Below are 21,760 nucleotides of genomic sequence, written 5' to 3'. Positions count from 1 at the left end.
TTTACCTCCACAGCCTAGGAAAAGTAATCTTTGAAAAACAAAAGTATTTAATTTAATGGATTTAGATTTGGATATTATATACAAGTATTTATTATAAAATCAGCTCAAGTGGGTTTGTATTGAATCCAATTATAAATGGGTTTAGTATTAGACAACCAAGTTCGGTTCATATTCAATTGAATAATAATAATTGATCAAATCCAGTGGCATCAATAGCACATATATAAGACCATGCCTGAGAATTATTAATAATGTGTTTATAAACATAGTTTTCAACTTTATAGTAGTTCTTTTCTTTTTGATTATTAACAATACAAGAAAATTGGTCTAAGCCGGCGGTCGCATAGTCTTAAGGCCGCCTGCTTTGACCTAAGGCGGCGGTCTTCAGTCCGCCCCCTAAACCTCTACCCTCTTAGATCAAGACCGCCAGGTTAGACAAAAATGACCGTCACCCTTGAAGGCTGGTCCGAAACGGTTCAATTAACATCAGAACTGCCGGCTTAGCATTAATAAAGGCGGCGGTTTTGACCGCCGACTTAGATCAAATTGACTACCAGCTTAGGTCAATCAAAATACTACCTACCTTTTAAGGTGGTGGTATAAACCGCCGGCTTAGGTTCTATTTGACGGCTGCCTTACAGCTCATTTATGGCTAAGCCGGCAGTTGGATGACCACGGGCTTTGATTTTTTTTTATTTTTAATATTAGCTTAATTCCTTGACAAATCTCAATTTAATACCTGTTTAATGCAAATCTCATGACAATTGATACTGTGATACATAAAAGAATTTAAATAAAAAATGCAATTAAAACAAAAATCTATTAATTGAATTATTTATTACTATAATATCCAAAACAAATTATTTAAATACAATATCCAATTGACGTTTACAAGTACAAGGAATTAAAAAATAGATCCAATTTCCAACAATGGTTCCCAGCTAGTGTTCCATCAGCAACAATGGTTCCCGGCTATAACGTTTTCATCACATAGGGGCTCATCATGTAGAATTGCACTTGGACATCATCAGCAACAATGGTTCCCAGCTAGTTCCAGACAACTCGTAGATCTCAATGGAGTATTCCTTCAACCATATTAAAGCAATAAGCAAAAGCAACAACATGCTGCCTAAATATTTTGCCTTTTCTTTTCCCCTTTTCATTTAGAGGATCAGGTGGGTGGCAGTTACCAAGTCATCATTGATCTTGTACATTGCTGGTTCATCAATGTTCATCTGCTTCCACAACTTTGTGGTGATTAACATTGACAGCCTGTAAACAAAAATATTTATCTAATGCTCTATAAAACTGACTTAATTAAAAATCAAAATATTTATAAGCACTGGAAATTTTAAAACAATTTTGGTCCAACAACCATAAAATATCTAACTTATAGTCTTTACTTTCGACAGTTTTTTTCTTGTCAGCATCTAATGAAACCGTGAGTAAAACTAAAGAGCATTAATTAGGTGAAAAAGAGAAACAAAAAATCCAAAATTGGAGGGCCCCATGCCCATACCTTTTCTTTGCTTCCACAAAAATTGGATTGACTTATCCTCAGTCCCCAACTTCCAACTGAACTAGTAATCAGCTTGGATGCATGGCTTTGGTATTTGTCCACTCCATAAGCATTTATTTGGTATGCTCATAATTGTTTTCAAAATCATAACTTCTTACTCTGCCCATTATAACTAAACCACTGAATCCATATCAATTTATACTTTTCATTTATTCCAGGAATTTTCAGAATTTCATCCAAAATCAGTCAAATATCTCACAACTTTGTTTATAAAGTTCATCAACCCATTTGTTATTCTTAATTTTGTACTTATTGTTCATTTTCTTATTTCAGTTTCTAATTGTTTGGTCAGGGTAAAAATTGAGGACTAAAACAGCTATGTTGTAGCTGTCTTGTAATGTCCATGCTGACCATTCTTGGACAACATGGTTTCTTTGATATTGAATGAAAATTCATTCTGTTGCCCATTAAAAAAAATAGAGGACTGAAACTAGAAAAAAGTTGAATTTTCCATATTTTCTTCTAAGGAGGAAATGAACAAGAACTACTAGATAAGGAACTTAGACTTGGCAGAATTACCAGCATAGCAACCATAAGTATAATTGAAAAGCACGACCAATGTTGCACTAGTGATACTCACAATATTTGTTTCTACTGAAGATAATGTTGCACTGTTTATTTCATACATCAAATCTATTTGTATAATGTCTTTTATGTCATTATACAGTATAGAAAGAACTCAGATAATCTGATACGTGGAATTAAACAGATTTGTACTAAATAAAATATGGATTATGGAAACAAACATATGGACAAATGGGATTTGTCTAGATCAATACATTAGCTTGTCTCTGAATGAGTAGAAGTCTGACACAGACATATAAGAAACCAAGTTTACCAACATTCTCATGTTAAAATAGAAAATACCTGCTAAACTTTTTGCTTTCTTGTGATCACCCTCAAGTTTACCAACATTCTCATGCAATGCAACATATGCAGCAGCACACAGGATGCCTATTTGCCTCATTCCACCACCAAGGGTTTTCCTGAGCCTCTTAGCCTGAAAAGGAGATGTAGCATGAGTATCCATTTCTACGAAGGAAAGACACTACTGTTATTGCAAGTAGTTCACCAATACCTTGGAAATAAAGCTCTTTGAACCTACAATGACAGATCCAATTGGCACACCCAAACCTTTAGACAGACAGACCTGGTACACATGTTCAATCAAGAGATAAAGATGCAGAAATCAAGTCATTTTATAATATAGTGGGGGGAAATGAACCATTAAACAAAAGAACCAACATAACCTTTCTTTTAGCTTTGTGCTAGCGACATGAGGAAAGACTAATAAAGGGGGAAAAAGAAAGAAAATCAATGCATGCGACAATATATGGGACAGATTCTCAATCGATAGATGGCAAAGAACTATTTTCTACACTCAAGGTGGCTCCTCTTACCAGCTTATGACTACCTCAAGTGCAAATGTGAAGGAAAAAAATCTTTTTGCTTTAGAGGCAAATGCTTTCTTGAGTCTGCCAAGCATCTTCTAATGAAACCAACTAAATAAGTGAGTAAAATTAAAGAGCATTAATTAGGTGAAAAAGAGAAAAAATCCAATAATTTGATATTAATTTATACAATATTGCAAAACTAGGTAGTTAGTGCCATGTGTCTCATTTTCAAATTCAATATATATACTCAATCTGCAAGTAGATGAGGCTGAACCAATTAGTGAAAAAGTTGGATATTCAAACATTGAAAATTGTGGCAGTCCAGATCAATCATACCCACTTGGGAGTTCCTACCCACAAGGGTACTACCCACACCTACCCACACATTACTATAGCTGCACATTGATAACACCTCACATATTTATATGCTAGCATTCACGAGATGTTCCCAACATACAGTTGTAGTATCGTATGGGTAGGAGATCTGAATTGAATCACACCTTGCCTTAGGGAGTGATTGTATTCAGTTTCCTAATAAAAATTAATGAAACTGAATGTTTTAAGTAACCCTTTAAGATTTTCATTATTTTTTAAAATAAAAAGCCACAAAATTCTCAAGGGGTTGAGAACCAAAAGAGAACAAGCTGATGTGGAAATAATGGACTTACAGAGCTCAAGACAGGCTTAAACTTTTAAATGTGGATTTGTGGCATTGAGTTGCACCAAATGATCAATATGTAGTGTACATATTCATGGTCCAATTGCATTCAACCAGCAACCCTCATGGACGAGTCAATTTCTAAACCACACGTTGAAGGGTCCCATGCCCAGACCTTTTCTTTGCTTCCACCAAAAATGGATTGACTTATCCTCAGTCCCCAACTTTCAATTGAACTAGTAATCAGCTTGGGTGGCTTTGGTATTTGTCCACTCCATAAATCAGATAGGTTTTCCCTAGCTAAGCTTTGTGCGTGCAGAGAACTCTAGGTAAAAGGGTAGCTCAAATGTGCCCCTTTCATGAAGGAAAGGGCACAGAGTTTTGGCCCGTACACACATTGTCATCTCATTATCTATTCGTCTACCATCTTATCATTGGAGCCCCACTTGGATGGTCATGCCCATCTGATGAGACCACTGGTGCTTAGTCACTACATGCTCTACAATTTAGACAGGTTGGCATTTTTGAAGGGATGAGAGATCCATCATATGGATGGCCGAACCCTGTAGGTAGGTTGGGCGAAATTTCAAAAATTTCTCTCTTTTCCATGTGGGAATCATATTCCCTATTTTAGAAAACTGTATTTTCAAGGATCAATCTTGAACCCTAAACTAGACCAGATCTGAAACCAAAAGGTACAAGAGGGATATACCTGATACGGAGTAGTAGTAACTCCCAATGAAGGTGTTCACGCCCAAGGAAATCACCAAAGACTAATCCCATTGAAGATGACACAGCGTAGGGTGAAGCAGAATCAATAGGGTGGTTCTTCAGTGAGAACTTGATTCTTCACCAAGAATCCGATGGAGGACGAGTGAGCACGACTTCAGTTCAGTTTTTCTCCAAAAACTGATATCAAGAACCTTTTTTGATTGCTCCTATAGGTGGAGATCGAACTGGCAATGGAGGCAACAATAGGAGAAGGCAAGAGAAGAAGATGGCGTCAGTCCAGCTGTAGTTGTCTTCTCTCTTGTATCAGTAATCTGATTGGGTGAGTTGGGGTTCATCATCCTCATCTATTTATAGCCTTAAAGAGAGGTTTTCCTAATCCCATTAGGAGTTTCCTAATCCACATCTTGTATTTGGATCTGGACTCTCTTTAAGAAATAAGGATAATCCCTTATCTTATTTGTAGATAAAGATCAGCCCTCCTAATCTGATTATGAGTTTCCTGATCCAAATCTTTATTTGGATCTGGACTCTCTGAGTGGATAGGGACAATCCCTTATCCTATCTGCTGATCTAAATCACAAAACCGCCCCTCTTTAATTAATCATATTAAACCAGTTCGAATTGGGATTTAGGCCCATTAAGTCATTTGCTCACTTATCCTCCAAACTGCTGCCCAGTTGGGTATCCTTGTATGGCGTGCGACCCAAACATTGATCTACACATCAGCCACATGGGTTCAGCCTAGCCTCTAGTACAAGGCCTGGCCGAATTCACTGTAGGTGACAATAAACCCCTAAGCCCATTAGCATGGGCTCTTAATGGGCCTAACATTTACACTAAATGGTCATTGGGTCAAGCCACCTTATAAAAACCCAAGGACTGTGAGCAGATGCAAGATTATCCCATCAAGTATTACCCTCAATGGTCTTACACTTAACCTCTCAGCCCATAATGATCAAACACTGCCTGACAAGAGAGGACCTCTCCCACGATTGCAAGGTACAATGTTGCACTCTTTACTCACATGGATCCCGGGAAATAAAACCTTTTGCAAACATTTAAAAACCATAATATATATATGTATATCTCTATATAAATATATTTTGCAAAACATATTTCAACGATTGAAATCGATTGTCGACAGTTTTGGTTTCCATTAGAGAGAGTGCATCCCTGATCATTCACTTTGTCCGACAAAGGGGCTGATCCTGTCACTATGATCACCCACTCAGATGAATTCTCAGACTATCCCAACATACCCAGGTTTTGACCCCCTCTAAGGATCTCCCTGAATGGCATATCAAAGACAGCCCAGTCCAACACGTAGTGCAGTATCATAATCGAGTCTAGGGGTCAGGTGTAACATTCAAGTTTTGCCCATCTATCTCCAAGATCCAAGGCAATACTGGAATTCTGGTCCAGTTCAAGTTTTCAAGAACACCTACATTGCGTGTACCTCAAGTCTCACCCTTGCAGTTGGGATAAGCTACCCCAACCAACTTGGCGGCACATCAGTGTTAGCCTTGGTAGGATAAATCTCCTCAGATCTATCCAATGGCTGTGAAGATTCTAAACTAACACGAGTCTCACATGTGTCCAGGTTAAGGGTATTACACAGAAACACACCATAGTAACATGAGTGAAATATGTACTTTATTCATTTACAATAAATGTCATAATGTACATCATTCTGATTATATCTAAGGGCATACACTATCTAACAGCTCCCACTTATACTTAGGTCCAATCTAGCATAAGTCGGAGTTTCATGCTTTCCATGTATTTCTCAAACACTTTCTGTGTCAGTGGCTGAAGGGAGGGGATATCCATTAGATGGATGCCCAAATCTTGCGGAATGGACTGGGCGAATTTCAAAAAATTTCTCCCATCTTTGTAGGGAATCGAATTCCCTATTTTAGAAAAACATATTTTTCAAAGATCAATCTTGAACCATTAACCAAACCAGATCTAAACCAAAAGGAGTAAGAGGGAGGATGTACCTGATACAGAGAAATAGTATCTCCCAATGGAGGTGTTCACGCCCAAGGAAGGATCCAAAATCTGCTCCCACTGAAGATGGTGTAGTGCAGGATGGAGCAGAATCAGCAGTGTTCTTCCAAAAGAACTTGATCCTTCGCAAGAATCAACAGGGTGGCTTGTGAATACAGCTCCAATCAATCTTTTCCCCAAAAGATTGGTATCAAGATCAAATCTTGATTACTCCTGTAGAGAGTAGGAGATCGAACTGCTGGAGGCGGCGACTGCAGGAAGGAGGTGGCAAGAGAGTATTCATAGGGTGCAGAATTCTCTCTTCTAGTGATTTCAGCTCTGAAGACAAGAGTATGTTGGTTGCATGTAAAAAGGCTGCCGCCCCCTCCTCCTTTTATAGACTTAAAGGGATCAGCTCCTAATCTTATTAGGAGTTACTGATCCAAATCATATTTGGATTAGAAGTCCCTTTAAGTGATAAGGGATAACCCTTATCTTATCTGCAGATCAGATCAGCCATCTCCTAATCTAATTAGGAGCCTTCCAGATCTAAATCTTATTTAGATCTTGGACTCTCTAAGTGGATAGGGTCTGGGCCCAAACCTATCAGTTGATCCATCTCAGAGTTTGCCCCTTTTTAATTGACTGGTCAAACCAGCCCAGTTTGAAATGGGCTTAAGGCCCATTTAAGGTTATGTATTCACTTAGCCTTTCCAAACTGCTGCCCAGTTAGGCTTCCTTTTATGGCATGGGATCCAAACATTGATCTACACATCAGCCACATGGGTTCGGCCCAACCTTTATTACAAGGCCTGGCCAAATATATTGTTATGGACAGTGCACCCCCTGAAACCCATCTCATGGGCTCTATGGGCCCAACACTTACCCTAAGTGGTCCCTGGGCCAAGCCACCTTGTAACACCTAGGGACTGTGGGCAGATGCAAGATTAACAAATCAAGTATTATCCTCAATGGTCTTACACTTAACTTCTCAGCCCATAATGATCATACACTGCCCAACAAGAGAGGACTCCTCCCTCGGCTACAAGGAATAGTGTTGCACTCTCTGCTTATATGGATCCCGGGAATTAAAACCTTTTGCAAATCATTTCGAAACCATAATATATATACATTTATATCTCATATAAAATATATTTTGCAAAACAAATCTCAACGATTGAAATCGACTGCCGGTAGTCTTGGTTTCCATTAGTGAGAGTGCACCCCCGATCATTACCTTTGTCCGACAAAGGGGCTGATCTTGTCACTATTATCACCCACTTAGATGAATTCTCAGACTATCCCAACATACCCAGGTGATGACCCCCGCTAAGGATCTCACTGATTGGTATATCAAAGACAGCCTAATCCGACACCTAGTGCAGTATCATAATCGAGTCTAGGGGTTGGGTGTAGCTTTCCAGTTTTTCCCATCAATCTCCAAGGTCCAGGGCAATACTGGAAATCTGGTCCAGTTCATAGATTCAATTAATCCTACACTGTATGTGCCTAGGGTCTCACCCTAGTAGCTGAGACAGGCCACCCCAACCGACTTGGTGGCACCACAGTGTCAACCTTGTTAGGATAGGTCTCCCCAGACCGACCCACTAACTATGAATATTCTAAACTAACACGAGTCTCATTAAGTGTCCAGTTTAAGGGGATTACAATAGAAACATACCAAGGGAACATGAATCAAATATGCACTTTTATTCATTTACAATAAACTCATAAAGTACATCATCTTGATTGAAGCTAAAGGCATACAAAATTGTCTAACAGTGGCTTAGTCAATGGGTCTGCTACATTCTTTGCTAATGCTACCTTCTAAATCAGGATGTCCCCTCTTCCAACTATCTCCTGTAGTACATGGTACTTCCTCTCGATGTGCTTCAACTTCGAGTGGGATCGTGGCTCCTTAGCTTGAGCAATAGCTCCAGTGTTGTCACACAATAGTGGAATGGGTGATGTGCTGGATGGAACTACTCCCAATTCATGAATGGACTTTTTCATCCATACGGCTTCTTTGGTGGCTTCATTTGTGGCATTGTATTCGGCTTCAGTTGTGGAATCTGTCGTGGATCCCTGTTTGCTACTTTTCCAGCAAATAGCACACGATCCTATCGTGAAAACATACCCAGATGTAGACTTTCTATCTGGATCTGACTGGAAGTCGGCATCAGTATACCCCTAGATCTATAGTAAACTACCATCGAATACCAAACAAAACTCTTTTGTCCTGTGAAGGTACTTAAGTATGTTTTTCACTACAGTCCAGTGCTCCTTCCCTGGGTTGGCCTGGAATCTGCTTACCACACTTACTGCCTGAGCGATGTCTGGACGAGTGCACAGCATGGCATACATGGTGCTCCCTACGACTAACGCATAGGGAGCATCCTTCATGCCCTCAATCTCCTCGGGAGTCTCGGGAGACATGCCTTTAGAGAAAATGACTCTATGCCTGAAAGGAACATTTCCTTTCTTGAAGTTCTCCATCTTGTATCTCTTGACTATCTTATCAATGTAAGCAGATTGGGATAATCCTATTATTCTCTTCAATCTATATTATAGAGTCAAAGACCAGTATATAAGAGGCTTCTCCAAAATCTTTCATGGAGAATTGCTATGAAAGCCACACTTTCACCATAGTCAATATTCCTACATCATTCCTAATGAGTAGAATGTCATCTACATACAGAACCAAGAACGTAACCTGATGAGAATAAAATTTATCATATTTTTATCCCCAAATATTCAGTCTTTTATACTGAATTAGTATTTATTTGGACTAATATTTCTTATATTTCAGTTCAGGGCATGAAAGAAGGCATCAGGAGAAAAGCAAGGCAAATTGGATGATTTTTCACAGTTTCGGCACCATTCAGTAATCTGGGCCTTACTCTCGTATCCGAGATCCGATTGGGCTGATTCAATACTCACTAGAAAGATAAGAGAGGAAGCTAAAACTTTCATGTTTTTGGCTTTCCCAAATTCGGCCTGCATCGAAGTCAAAATCGGGCCCGAAGCCAAAGTAGATTCATAGGAAGGCCCAATTCGCAGCTAAAGCCCAACTTGCAGAAAAGCCTTGCAGCAGCCCAATTCGCAGAGGAATCCTAATACAAATGCAAGAACAAGAAACTGAGAAGAGTCCAACTAGATTTAAATTTGTGATGTAATCCTAGAAGGATAAAGAGATTGAGTTCACTAGATAAGGAGATAAGAGTAGGATTAGACTAGGACTTTCTATTTTTGGAAGATAAACTCCAAGAAGGAGTTGGAGACCACCCTCTTCCCTTTAAGCTATATAAAGGGATGGGGCGCGGACTAGAGAGGCATCAAGAAGCAGAGGAGCAACCAATCTATCAAGCAAGAAAGCTTCAAGAAGGAGGTGGCGGCAAGAAGAAGAGGAGATCTCAACTCCATGGGTGAATTCATGAGTTCTTTCTTTCCTCTTGTTTGCTTTATTTCCTTTATCATGCACTGATTTGTTTTTAGCTAGGGCTATGAAAAACCTAACCATAATAATGAATATATTTTTATCATTATGATTTATCCAAGATCGTGATTTCCATATAGTCTATGAGTTATTTGCTTAATGCGATTAGGAATGGCCATCTCTTAATTGATTAGGTTTATATAAATGAATCGGGAGAGGAATTCATATATTCGACCACATAATTCATGGTGTTAATTGAATGGTATATAGGGATATATACACATGATTCATCTAAATATATGAGTTTTTCTTGCACTTAATGCATTTCTATCTTTGAGAACTCTAGTCAAGGGATCGAGGGGTTACTTGATAGAAATATGTTTAATAAATCTTGGGAAAGAATATTAAATAAAATTGGAAAAAACTTCAGCTTATGGGAATGACAATGATCTTGGTTGATCGCATCCATTATTATTCATTAGAATGGTTAGGTGGACCAATGGTCCTTGCAATTTCACTCAATCACTGCATATTCGGTTATTGATTGCCCTTGCTTTTATTTTCTTTTTCTATTTTATATTTTTAGTAGTTCTTATGCTTAAATCTGAAATTCGATTGTCCAAATAATTAGGAAAGGTTATAGTTCTAATACTTATTTTGTTAAATCCCCGTGGGAACGATATTTTTATACTACTTGATAACTAGTGCACTTGCTAGGGTTATATTTATAGCTATCATAACCTTATCCTCATTGGATTTCCTGTAAACACAGGGCTCATCCGGGTTTTTCTCAAAGTCAAACTTTTTGACGGTAGAGTCAAACCGTATGTTCCAACTCCTAAAACTTGCTTAAGTCCAAATATGGATCTATTTAATTTATATACCATGTGTTCCTGACCTGTAGCTATGAAACCATGCAGTTGCTGCATGTAGATATCCTCACTAAGATCTCCATTCAGGAACACAGTTTTTACATCCATTTGCCAAATCTCATAATCATGGTATGCTGCTAAAGCTAGCAGGATCCTAAGGGATTTAAGCATGGCCACCGGTGAAAAGGTTTCCTCATAATTGATTCTCACTTTCTGAGTGTACCCTTTCGCCACAAGACGAGCCTTGTAGGTCTCAACCATACCATCGGGGTCCTTCTTCCTATTATAGATCAATTTGCAATCAATTGCTTTTACCCCAGGGGACGGATCTACTAGAGTCCAGACTCCATTGGTCTCCATCTCAGCTCTCATGGCATCTACCCACTTCAACGAATCTATGTCCAGCGTAGCTTTCGTATAAGTCACGGGATCCTCCTCACTGGTCGTAGCTTCCACCAAGTAACTATCCTGGTCATAGCCGAAACGAACTGGAGGCCTGGAAATCTGGTTAGATCTTCTAGGTTGGTCATTACCTAGAACTTGTGGGACACGTCCCACTACCCCTGAGCTCTCCTCATCAAGAACAACTTCTTGACGATGATTGTTCAGGATGTAATTATCTTCCAAGAAATGGGCATTTTGACTACAGAACATCTTCTGTTCTCCTGAGTCATAGAATAGGTAACCCACAAAGCCTTTGGGGTAGCCTACGAATAGGCAAAGACTGGTCTTGGATTCCAATTTGTTCGCACTTGTTCTTTTAGCATGTGTCGGACAACCCCAAATCATCAAGTGTCTCACACTTGGTTTCTTTCCTATCCAAAGCTCATAGGGGTTTCGGAACTGATTTGGTTGGAACCCAATTCAGCACGTATGTCGCAGTCTCCAATGCGTAATGTGAGAAGGATGTGGGCAACTCTGAGTGTACTCGAAGTGATCGGACCATATCCAATAAAGTCTGGTTCCTCCTCTCTGACACACCGTTTAGTTGTGGTGTAGTAGGAGGAGGTAGTTGTGATACTATCCTGTTGACCTTTAAGTGATCCCTAAATTTGTCAGAGAGATACTCGCCACCTTGATCCGATTGAAGGGTCTTAATTTTTCTCCCTAACTGTTTAACGACCTCTTGTCTGAACTCTTTGAACTTTTCAAATGATTCAGACTTGTGTATCATTAGGTACACGTAACCATACCGAGAGTAATCATCGGTGAATGCTATAAAATAAACATGTTGGTTATGTGTCCTAACACTCATGGGACCACATACATCAGTATATATAAGGTTAAGCATGCTTATACATCTTTCAGGCTTACCGTTAAATGGTCGTTTCGTCATCTTACCCTGAAGGCAAGGCTCATAAGTTGGAAGATCTTCTATAGTTAAAAAATCCAAAGGACCATTATTTACCAACCTTGTGATACGATCTATGTTAATATGGCCAAGTCGGTAATGCCATAGGCACGTGGAATTAACTGTATCATGGGTTCTTTTTTTGGGGATGTCATCCGACATAGTTTTCGGCTATGTTAGTTTCCAGAGAAGGATGAAGAACATTGAAACCATTCTCAAATTCTCCGTATGCGAGGAATTTGTTATTTCTTTTGATAGTAATTGTATTACTAAAAAGAACAAAATATCCATCCACACACAGTTTTGAAATAGAAACCAAATTTCTTCTCAAATTTTGTACATAAAGGCAATCTTTTATTACAATAGTTCCTTCTTTGAAAATTAACTCTACAATTCCTATAGCTGTAGCTGCAACACTTGTAGAAGTCCCCAAGTAAAGAGTTATTTCTCCATCACTCAGTCTTCTACTTATCCTGAACCCCTGCAGTGAGTTACACGGATGAGTTGATGCCCCAGAGTCGATACACCAGGAAGCTGAAGTTACCAATAAATTGGTTTCTATGACACATGATTCAAAATTACCTTGTTTCTTGAATTCCTGGTATAGTTCCTCTTCCAGTGGTCGGTCTGCTTGCAGAAGTGACAAGCATCTGATGCCATTTTCTTCTTCTGCTTCTTAGACTTAGTAGCTTTTTTCTGAGGCTTTCTCTTTGCCTTCCTCTTCTTCTTGCCCAACTTGCCAGCTTCAACAAGCATGGCAATGGGCTCATCCTTCTTAATCAGTTCCTCGGCCCTCTACAACATATTGCTGAGTTCCTAGATGCTAACATTTAGCTTATTCATGTTATAATTCATGATGAACTGATTGAACGAAGGAGGCAAAGAATTTAGGATGGCATCCACCTTCGTGACATGGTCAACCCCGATCCAAAAGCCTCAAGTTCATTAATATAACCCATCATCTTGAGACAATGGTCATGAACATGTTGGTTCTTGGACTTTTGCGCGGTCATGAACTGCTTCAAGACCTTCTTCTGAGTAGAATGATTCTGCTCTTCGTACATCGTCCTTAAACTATCCAAGATATCCTTGGACAATTCGATTTGATCGAACTATCGCTATATCAGATTATCGAAGGAGGTAATGATGTAGCAGTGCACTAGGGAATTTTTCTCTTCCCATTCCTGGTAGTCCCTCCTACGGGCCTCAGAAGCCCTATCACCCGAACGTTCCAGGGCAGGATTTTTAGCTACTTTGTCCAACTTCTCTAAAGTGAGAACCAGCATAAGGTTACGATACCAGTCAACATAGTTTGAGCCCTTCAGTTTGTTGTTGTCCAATAGTTTAGCGAATTGTCCATTTGCCATTTCTGATAAAAAATAAACATTAGTCCACAACCTAATTTGATTCATTTTATCCACATAGATATGGCTTTTAATCTATGTTCCATTTCATTTATTCATCTCCGAGATTTTCCTCCTATTTCAATGATGAAGACTACACATTATGTCTTTAGAAATGTGGGAAATCACATAGGGTGCATGGAGCCAACTGTTTCAGCTACATAACCCCACCACCTTTCTGTGAAGGATCATATCCACTCATCGTATGAGCTTTCCCTTTGGCCTCTGTCTGACAAGGTTCATTTTCATTTTAGGTTAAACATTTCTATCCAGTGAGTGCTCATCCATCATATTCGTGAATACCAATGTACCGTGAGAGAATCTTCCATTTTATGATAGACCTCTCCCACATCGGTCTATGACGCCCCTATCATCTTATGAAACATTCCAACAAATCCAACAACAAATGGATAGCCCAATTTTATGGTGCGTTTCCTCATCACTGAATGACCCATCTTCATGCTAATGATGGAAGGCCTTTAGAGAGTTCATCATATGAATCTCCCTATCACATGCACTAATATTTCAGGAGGGAACAAAAGTTACGCCCTAGTTTAATTTAGGTCAAACCAAAGTGGCTCCCACTGATTTTCATAAAGCCAGATTTTGGTGGGCCCTAAACGGCTAGGGTTCTGCACAGTTCCTCTTAAGGAGGTGTGGGGCCCACCACGAAGGGAGGATCTTCCAATGATTTTAAGGACACCATGGCAATGATGTGCATTCAGCCATGGTGTGCGCAAGATCCACTATCGTATCAGCATGGGCAAAGTACTTATGGCCCATGAACGTTGCACATCACACATCCATACATCACATGTAGGGATAAAATTGATCTAATCAATTATTATCTATAAAACCCATTATTTAAGCCCATAATTATACATAATATTATTGATTAATATTATCTAGGTATATGGGTTGAATTGCAAAGAGAAGTTCGGTCCATATAGCTTTTATGCAGTTAATGGGCTGAAGCAGTTTTAAAACATTAACTATCAATCCCTTGACCCAAGAGTGAAAAATTAGGGTTGAGAACAACCCCCATCGAACCACAGATTCGGTCCAACTAGTTTGGTCCAATCTGGTTCGAATGGGTCTAGGGTTTGATTTTTAATTCAAGAATTAATTCAATAATTGATCTAAAATTAAATTACTGATAAAAGACATTCAAGAATTAGTACTAGGGCTGTTCGTAGACCTGCTACCCTACAAAATAGAGGTTAGTTCGCAACTTGTAGCTTCTCAAACTCCAAATCGCAGATGGGTGAACCCTAATATGCGAAAATCGTTCTTTCTGCGCAATTAGCTTCAATCTTGATTGAAATAAAATATAAAAACCCTAATTTTCTATTAATATTACATCAGATAGAATTCCTACACATTCAGTCTGGAAAATAAAAAAAAATTAATTACAGAGCAGAATGTAAAAGAACTGCAAAGTGCAGATTTCTTGCGCCAATCAATATTACGATCTCCACCGTACGAACAGCCCATATATCAAGATAAATATAAAGAATAGTTCTAAATATAAATCAGATTTAAAAGATTTAATTTCAGATCAATCGCCCTTAATCTAGGAACCGATTTCCTAGAAAATCTCTTATCTACGCAAATCGAGTAGAAGGCGTACTACCCGATTTGCGCAGTTTCAGATCTGATCAATTTTGGTTCAAGATTTGAACCTGGCTCTGATACCACTGAAGGGATGAGAGTTCCATCATATGGATGGCCAAACCCTGTAGGTAGGTTGGGCGAAACTTCAAAAACTTCTCTCTCTCCCATGTGGGAATCACATTCCCTATTTTAGAAAACTGCATTTTCAAGGATCAATCTTGAACCCTGAACCAGACCAGATCTCAAACCAAAAGGTAGGAGAGGGATATACCTAATACAGAGTAGTAGTAACTCCCAATGAAGGTGTTCACGCCTAAGGAGATCACCAAAGACTGCTCCCACTGAAGATGGCACAACGTAGGGTGGAGCAGAATCAGCAGGGTGGTTCTTCAGCAAGAACCTGATTCTTCACCAAGAATCTGATAGAGGGCAAGTGAGCACGACTTCATATCATTTTTCTCCAAAAACTGATATTAAGAACCTTTCTTGATCACTCCTACAGGTGGAGATCGAATTGGCAATGGCGGTAGCAATAGGAGAAGGCAAGAGCAGAAGATGGCATCAGTCCAACTGTAGTTGTCTTCTCTCTTGTATTAGTAATCTGATTGGGTGAGTTGTGGTTTGCCATCCTCCTCTATTTATAGCCTTAAAGAGAGGTTCTCCTAATCCCGTTAGGAGTTTCCTAATTCAAATCTTTATTTGGATCTGGACTCTCTAAGTGGATAGGGACAATCCCTTATCCTATCTGCTAATCTAAATCCCAAAACTGCCCCTCTTTAATTAATCATATTAAACCAGATCGAATTGGGCTTTAGGCCCATTAAGTCCATGTGCTCACTTATCCTCCAAATTGCTGCCCAGTTGGGTATCCTTGTATGGTATGGGACCCAAACATTGATCTACACATCAGCCACTGCTAGACAGTTTTTGTATGCCCATAGCTTCAATCGGTTTTGATGTACTTTTGATATTTAATGTAAATAAATAAAGTACATGTTTGATTCATGTTGTGTGGTATACTTCTGTGTAAGACCCTAAAACTGGACACTTAGTGAGACTTGTGTTAACTTTAAATGTTCACAGCCGTTGGATAAGTCTGGGAAGATTTATCCTGCCAAGGCTAACACTGGTGTGCTGCCAACTGTTGGGGTGGCTTGTCTCAACCGCCAGGGTGAGACCCAAGGCACACGTAGTGTAGGATTACTTGAACCCTTGAACCGGACCAGATTTCCAGTATTGCCCTGGACCTTGGAGATTGATGGGCAAAACTGAAAAGTTACACCTGATCCCTAGACCCGATTATAGTACTGCACTAGATGTCGGATGGTGCTGTCTTTGATATGCCAATCAATGAGATCCTTAGCGGGGGTCAAAACCTAGGTATGTTGGAACAGTCTGAGAATTCATCTGAGTGGGTGATCATAGTGATGGGATCAGCCCCTTTGTCGAAAAAAGTTAATGATCGGGGATGCACTCTCTCTGATGGAAACCAAACTGCCTGCAGTTGTGATGGGTTTGTCGAAGCCCTCAAAATTAATACTAGTCCCACAATAAAATATTTATAGTAAAAGTGGTTCTAGGTCAAACCCCACAGGGAGCAAATCAATAATCTCTTAGCCAAATGGGTAATGTAATTGAGTGAGAGAATTTAAATACTAAAATTAAAAGAAAAGAAAATAAATAGCAACTTAAACAAGAGAAAATCAGTCTTACCGAATTCTGGTTCAAGGGTTTGGGTTGAATCGATTGGCCATCGATCCTAGGTACATTTCAACATTCTTGCAATTCAAGCATTAACCTTAGATTTATTAGGATAGCCATAATAAACCTTGTGTTTTCCTAATTCAGTTGACCAAACCCAGCATTTGATCAACACTTATCACCACTCAACTGGGTACGATAGCGTTCCATGTTAAACAATGATAGCATTAAGATTTGTGAAAACAGTTAAACCAAAATAACAATAATTGAGATAGCTGTAATTACTAAATCTTGTTTCATCAATTCCTTTAGGTTGAACCATGTTAAAACATTGGTCAAAGGCTGTCACGAACAATTGACCCAAAAAGATATCAACCTAATTGCTACTTGTACCATTATTCATGACAATTACGGATCACCAAAATCATGGATAGCAATAGGAAAATCAACATTAATTCAATTTGTCAAACTAATTAACATCAACATCCAATAAAAATATGCACAAGAATCAATGAATACTTGAATTAAAAAGCAAGAAAATAAATTAACTACAGAACCTCACAATGACACAATCTAACCTCCCCCTTGAACCAGAAAAAAGAAGCTTAGCTGCTCATGATCTATGCAATCTCCATGCTTTTCTTCTCCATAGCCGAACTGCCTTCTTGAGCTTCTTGGTCTTCTTGATGATCTCTTGGATCTGAGAATGAGTGATGCTAGAGCGGGTTCGCCCCATCTTTATATAGCCAAAGGAAATGACTGCTTTCCAACTCCTTCTAGGAGATCATCTTATCTTTAGGGAGTCTTGATGTTCTTTGAACTAATCCTATCCTATCTCTTATCTAATGATCTAATCTCAATCTTCTTATCTCTCTAGGATTACATTCAAGACTTTAGATATGATAAGACTGTCTCCTTGGAGATTGCATTCGAGATTTGGACTCTTGACTCTTGAATTCGAGTTGGGCTGCTTCAAGGTACTTCTGCAAGTTGGGCTTAAGTTGTGAAATGGGCCCGGCTGTGAACTTACTCTGACTTCGGGCTCGTTTTCATACTCCATGTGGGCTGAATATATCAAAACCAAAACATAAAAGTTATGGGCCTTCTTTCATCTTCCTAGTGCTTCTTGAATTGTCCAATTCGGAGTACGAAATTTAGAGTTAGGCCCAGACACTGACTGTCGCCGAAACTGTGCATAATCAGCCGATTTGCCCTGTTTTCTTCCAATTGCCTTCTTTATTGCCCTTAATCGAAATACAAGAGTAATGAGTTCATTTAAGTGCTAAAGTAATGTAAAAAGATGAAAATTAGGGGACAAAAATAGAGTTCTTTTCAGTCTCATCAAGTTGATTTCAAATCGTTGGAACTTTGTTTTGCAAAATCTATATATATGATATATACTTACATATGGTTTCAAAACGTTTGCAAATGGTTTTAATTCCCAGGATCCAAGTAAGTAGAGAGTGCAACACTATTCTTTGCAACCGAGGGAGAGGTCCTCTCTTGTCGGGCATTGCTTGATCATTATGGGCTGAGAGGTTAAGTGTAAGGCCATACCTGATGGGCTAATCTTGCATCTGCCCACAGTCCCTGGGTTTTTATAAGATGGTTTGGCCCAGGGACCACTTAGTGTAAGTGTTGGGCCCATAGGGTCCACGTGATGGGCTCAAGGGGTTCACTGGGCTTCTAGTGAATTCAGCCAGACCTTGTAATAAAGGCTGGGCCGAACCCATGTGGCTGATGTGGAGATCAATGCTTGGATTCCACGCCATACAAAGAAGCCCAACTAGGCAGTAGTTTGGAAACTTATTGAGCACTAATTACTTATTGGGCCTAAAAGCCTATTTCGAACTGGGCTGATATGATCACCCACTTAAGGGGGCGAATCTACAGATAGGATTAACCTCCTGATGAGATCAGGAATGGGTTGATCTAATTTACAGATAGGATTACGATTATCCCCTATCCAAATACAGATTTGGATTGGGATAGCTCCTAATGGGATTAGGAGGTTTCTTAATCACGAAGAAAGGAGGAAACCCTAATAGAGATTTACAAGAATTCGACATAGGATTTTGCAGTGACTCTCTTTGCAATCTGAGATAGGATCTCACCTCCCCTAAGTTGAAAACTACATTCACGCCTCTTTCAGCCTTAGGGATCTCCTCCAGCTATCGCCACCTTGCTGCATAGTTCGAACTCCATTGAAGGAAAAATCAAGAAATCTATTCTTGATATCAGTCTTTACTGAAAGGCTGATTTGGTTTGGTGCTCTAAGCCTCCCACGAGTTCTTATGAAGAGTTCGATACGTAAGATGTACACTGTTGGTTCTGCCCCACCATCATTGTGTCATCTTCAACGGGAGCAGATCTTGGATCTTTCTTTGGGCGTGAACACCGACGTTGGGAGATTTTGATTCTCCGTATCAAGTATAACCTTTCCCTTGATCTTTGGTTCAGATCTGGTCTGCTTTGGTTCAAGTAGATCCTTGAATATTTTTTATTCTAAAATCAGGGAATACGATTCCCATTTGGAGGAAAGGTAGGAAATTTTTTAAATTCGCCCACCCATTCCGCAATCTTTTTGGCGTCCATACGATGGATCCTACCATTCCTTCAGCTACATGGGTTCATCCTTGCCTCTATTACAAGTCCTGGCCGAATTCACTGTAGGTGACAATGAACCCTGAGTCCATCAGCATGGGCCTCTTAATGGGCCCAACATTTACACTAAATGGTCATTGTGTCAAGCCACCTTATAAAAACCCAAGGACTGTGGGCAGATGCAAGATTAGCCCATCAGGTATTACCCTCAATGGTCTTACACTTAACCTCTCAGCCATAATGATCAAACACTGTCCGACAAGAGAGGACCTCTCCCTCGACTGCAAGGTACAGTGCTGCACTCTCTACTCACATGGATCCCGGGAATTAAAATCTTTTGCAAACATTTTGAAACCATAATATATATATATATATATATATATATATATTCTTTATATAAATATATTTTTCAAAACAAATTTCAACGATTGAAATCGACTGGCGGCAGCTTTGATTTCCATCAGAGAGAGTGCATCCCTGATCATTCACTTTAAGAGATACCCATAAAATTATCAAAATAAACAAACAAACAATTGGGCTTCTAAATCCAAGATTTGGGCTAAATGACTAAAATTAACCACTCAAATTTCTATATAAAAATACAGGTATGGGAAGAATTTAGAGCCCCATCAACTCAAACTAAGGTGTTTATGGTGGTTTTGTAGCTCTTGGTAATCTAAGGGGCCATTTGATAACAGCTGAATTTGCTGAACTAAAAAGTTTATTTTCCTGCCATGTAGTCATTAAAATAATTAAATAATAGAATTTTCAACCTTAGACAAAGTAATTTTCGGTTGATATCAAAATTTATTAAACATTCCAACTTGAGAATATACCATTTCTTCAAAGTTTAAATTCCCCAACATTAGACGACCTGTTTTGTATTGATAGCCCACCCAAGATAAATTTTGTGTTGTATGAGAATATACCATATTCATTTATGAAAATGCCTAAAAGTTGCATCATACCCTTTTAATGAGCCAATAAACCCTCTCATACATTATTGGCTAAAATAAAATGCAAAACAATTAAAAGAAATAAAGAAAGAAAAGAAAAGAAATTTGGAGAACACGAAAGCAGTTGACCAACCAACTTTTCACTTCCATTAAATAGAAGAATTCAATTAACTCTAGTATAATCATATGTAACATGTTCCTGCAAACCTTCAGTCATACTACTAATGTGGGGAGCTCTACGGTAATGCACTATACAAACTAAAAGTGTTGAGTTTCAATATAAGTTTTTCCTGAACTTTATCGTGCAATTGGGTGAGATATGATAATAATAGTTAAGTAGTGCACATTTTCTACTCAATTTTTACCCATTAGGTAAAGGTGCCTTGGAGATAGTGAATGGTAAAGTATAAAATAGATTTGCATTGACCAGAAAAAAAATAAATTGCAAGGAAGTTTCTATTCTAATATACTAAATGACTGCAAAGTGCAATTAGGAGGGATTTTCAAAATGTTGAAGTAAATATAGCGAGGATCAATTTGCTCACCAGTGCAGCGAGCTTTGTTGCCAAACACTTTCTAGCTCTCTCTACAAACTCCCTTGCTTCATCATACTGGAATAAGAAAGCAAAGAAACAATAATGAATAAATGCTGTAAACATCTCATCAAAAGTTATAAGATAAATGATTACCTTTCTTCAACGAACTAACAGAACAACCCTGAAGAAATACCATTGCTACGTTCATCACCAATAACAGTAGTGTTCCCTAAAATCCGAAGCTTGGTTTCATCACCATCGTCCAAACGAGAAACATCTTCTGAAATAATCAAAGTATGCCCTAATCAATTTCTTATGGAAAAGGAAGAAAAAATAGAGAATGAAAAAGATTGAAAAAAAAAAGAAAAAAATAGGATATCAAAAGTTTTTCCGCACATATTTTCTAAACTCCATTTAAAAGAATGAAAAAAAAATAAAATTAAAGTAGCATCTGCATCCATAACCCTTTGGCCTCCTATTTAGAATCCCTTTTACCTTCGACCTCCTATCCAAAGCTCTATTTCACCCTTTGTTTGATTGGGAGAAAATCCCTAACCCACTATCGATCCCTAAAATAATCAAAGGGTTATTATCTTCTTCGAGATCTACAAATCGCCGTTATGCCTTCTTCTCAAGCTTTTCTGTTGACGACCTCTTCTCGTTGCCGAGAAGAGAGGCGTACATTTCCTAGAGCTATAGTGTAGAACACCGCTCACAGGGGACGGATTCTAGGTGAAAATGTCGATGATCTTCATTAGTAGTCCCATGTAAATTTATAGTAGTTTGGACAAGGCCGTTACAATTCATGATGGAAAAGAGCTGTAGGGATGATCCTGGTGGTGCTTTGCGATTGGAGGGCGTCTAATCGTCTAATGGCCCGTACTCAGTTCGTTAGGACCCGAATATTTTGGTGACACATCATCAGGTGACCATTC

At 38.9% G+C, this 21,760-nt stretch overlaps 1 long non-coding RNA gene across 1 annotated transcript; it reads right to left on the bottom strand.

The window, feature by feature from the left end:
- Positions 1 to 806: 806 nt before the first annotated feature.
- Positions 807 to 21,575, bottom strand: LOC148846240 (uncharacterized). Its single transcript, XR_016101826.1, has 7 exons — positions 21,321 to 21,575; positions 20,979 to 21,105; positions 20,835 to 20,900; positions 2,658 to 2,729; positions 2,447 to 2,579; positions 1,191 to 1,272; positions 807 to 1,085 (listed from the first exon to the last, which is right to left on the bottom strand). It is a non-coding gene; the product is annotated as an uncharacterized LOC148846240 (long non-coding RNA).
- Positions 21,576 to 21,760: the final 185 nt, after the last annotated feature.

This window comes from Nelumbo lutea, chromosome 7 (assembly GCF_056320005.1).
Source record: "Nelumbo lutea isolate HS-2025 chromosome 7, American lotus-T2T, whole genome shotgun sequence".
Taxonomy (NCBI): domain Eukaryota; kingdom Viridiplantae; phylum Streptophyta; class Magnoliopsida; order Proteales; family Nelumbonaceae; genus Nelumbo; species Nelumbo lutea.
This window is presented reverse-complemented; position numbering and strand designations above follow the sequence as displayed.